Source organism: Electrophorus electricus, chromosome 5 (genome assembly GCF_041902795.1).
Source record: "Electrophorus electricus isolate QZ-2024a chromosome 5, ASM4190279v1, whole genome shotgun sequence".
NCBI lineage: Eukaryota > Metazoa > Chordata > Actinopteri > Gymnotiformes > Gymnotidae > Electrophorus > Electrophorus electricus.
In genome coordinates, this window is record NC_137501.1 from 22503620 (window position 1) to 22506597 (window position 2978).

The 2978-nt window shown below is 39.8% G+C and overlaps 1 non-coding gene across 1 annotated transcript; it reads right to left on the minus strand.

Moving 5' to 3' along the window:
- Positions 1–851: 851 nt before the first annotated feature.
- On the minus strand, positions 852–924 carry trnaa-ugc (transfer RNA alanine (anticodon UGC)). The gene has a single exon. It is a non-coding gene; the product is annotated as a tRNA-Ala (tRNA).
- Positions 925–2978: the final 2054 nt, after the last annotated feature.

The following is a 2978-nucleotide window of genomic DNA, read 5'->3' on the forward strand; positions in this document are numbered from 1 at the left end:
AAGTATTTAATGGAAGTGGAATTGCAACTCAAGGCATGACTGCGCCGTGAGATCCTGCCTGAGCGGTCCATGGATTTCACAGTGGTACAGTCATTATTTTCTGAGTGCATACCATATTATTGTAAATTGAGTTACAACCATTGGTAACATTTTATTCGGAGCCAGGCAAAGGCATGCTGCTACTAGCTGAAATAGTTCACCTTAGAGAACATTAGACTGAAGATCTATAGGTCCCTGGTTCACTCTCGGGTTTTGTTGTGTGTGCCAGACATAGCTCATCATCACATAGTTCTCTTTTTTAAGTATATTTAATAAACATTTACAATTATTTTCTAAAAAAAGAATTAAACATTCCCGTCTTTATGCTATTGTAGATTTAAAGGGGTAATCGTGCTGTAGACTTTGAGTTCAGTGATCCTACTTAAACTTTTGTGGATCTTGCAATGCCTTATAATATGTCTCCTTGCTGCACAGAGCGGTTCATGAACAGTGGCTTCTGCACAAATGCTTTTACAATTTATTTCATTAGTTGTCTGCTGGCCAAACACCTGGACAAGGGAAGGGTATTTGTCAGCTTGCAAGTATGCTTGGTGCAAAAATGTGGGTATCCTGGTTCATACACCCCATGTGTTTTCATGAAATGGGGTCTACCTCAGCTTCCTTTGGATCATGGACAGGCTTTGTACTACCAAATCAGATGATGCAAATAAGTCATTTGCTAAGTAAAATTCATGAAAATCACACAGTCGAAGAAGAAATCATAATGCTAAATAACTTTACAAATTACCATTTTCTAAAGAGAGTGACCAACTTTCTAATACTGAGTAGGCAACTCTGCTGGAAAGACAGACTGGAGAACGTGGGAATCGATCCCACTACCTCTCGCATGCAAAGCAAGCGCTCTACCACTTGAGCTAATTCCCCTTCGCATAAACTTTCCTTTCCATGGGCAATCAAACAAAAGCTTATGGCTCAAGACAGAATAGGACAGCCTGCAAAATCCAGCAACAGTTTCAAATGTTTTCTACTGCTGGCAACTCGAACATACTTGATCTGGAAAGATGCCGAAATCTATTCTGCTCCCCTGTCATTTCAACCAAACATTCCACAATTTGGGAAATATCACATCTGGCATCTCTTGTCTCGGGATTTCTTTTTGTCATGAAACTGCCACTGCTATCACAATACCTTTCCACAGCTTCGAGCACTTGCAACTGTGAAAATTTCCAGACCTTTTAAGTCAAATAGGTTATACACATTCAGGTTCCATACTAGCTTCCACATTACCTCAGCTAGCATGGGATGGTTAGCTCCACTCTCGGCATGAGGAAAAATGTGCTCAGTGTCTTTTTGCTTATAGTTGATGCTAAGAAAAAGATTGCAAAATCGTGAGGTATGGACCATGCGAAATGTTAAAAAGTGGGGGAAAATAAACTTACCTAATCAATATCACTTGAGACTTGGTGCAGTGACTATAACTGGTAAGAATATAGTCCAGAGATGGTCAAGAAGTACTTTCTTGTCCTACCATTTTAGCACAAGTATTTAATGGAAGTGGAATTGCAACTCAAGGCATGACTGCGCCGTGAGATCATGCCTGAGCGGTCCATGGATTTCACAGTGGTACAGTCATTATTTTCTGAGTGCATACCATATTATTGTAAATTGAGTTACAACCATTGGTAACATTTTATTCGGAGCCAGGCAAAGGCATGCTGCTACTAGCTGAAATAGTTCACCTTAGAGAACATTAGACTGAAGATCTATAGGTCCCTGGTTCACTCTCGGGTTTTGTTGTGTGTGCCAGACATAGCTCATCATCACATAGTTCTCTTTTTTAAGTATATTTAATAAACATTTACAATTATTTTCTAAAAAAAGAATTAAACATTCCCGTCTTTATGCTATTGTAGATTTAAAGGGGTAATCGTGCTGTAGACTTTGAGTTCAGTGATCCTACTTAAACTTTTGTGGATCTTGCAATGCCTTATAATATGTCTCCTTGCTGCACAGAGCGGTTCATGAACAGTGGCTTCTGCACAAATGCTTTTACAATTTATTTCATTAGTTGCCTGCTGGCCAAACACCTGGACAAGGGAAGGGTATTTGTCAGCTTGCAAGTATGCTTGGTGCAAAAATGTGGGTATCCTGGTTCATACACCCCATGTGTTTTCATGAAATGGGGTCTACCTCAGCTTCCTTTGGATCATGGACAGGCTTTGTACTACCAAATCAGATGATGCAAATAAGTCATTTGCTAAGTAAAATTCATGAAAATCACACAGTCGAAGAAGAAATCATAATGCTAAATAACTTTCCAAATTACCATTTTCTAAAGAGAGTGACCAACTTTCTAATACTGAGTAGGCAACTCTGCTGGAAAGACAGACTGGAGAATGTGGGCATCGATCCCACTACCTCTCGCATGCAAAGCAAGCGCTCTACCACTTGAGCTAATTCCCCTTCGCATAAACTTTCCTTTCCATGGGCAATCAAACAAAAGCTTATGGCTCAAGACAGAATAGGACAGCCTGCAAATTCCAGCAACAGTTTCAAATGTTTTCTACTGCTGGCAACTCGAACATACTTGATCTGGAAAGATGCCGAAATCTATTCTGCTCCCCTGTCATTTCAACCAAACATTCCACAATTTGGGAAATATCACATCTGGCATCTCTTGTCTCGGGATTTCTTTTTGTCATGAAACTGCCACTGCTATCACAATACCTTTCCACAGCTTCGAGCACTTGCAACTGTGAAAATTTCCAGACATTTTAAGTCAAATAGGTTATACACATTCAGGTTCCATACTAGCTTCCACATTACCTTAGCTAGCATGGGATGGTTAGCTCCACTCTCGGCATGAGGAAAAATATGCTGTGTCTTTTTGCTTATAGTTGATGCTAAGAAATAGATTGCAAAATCGTGAGGTATGGACCATGCGAAATGTTAAAAAGTGGGGGAAAATAAACTTACCT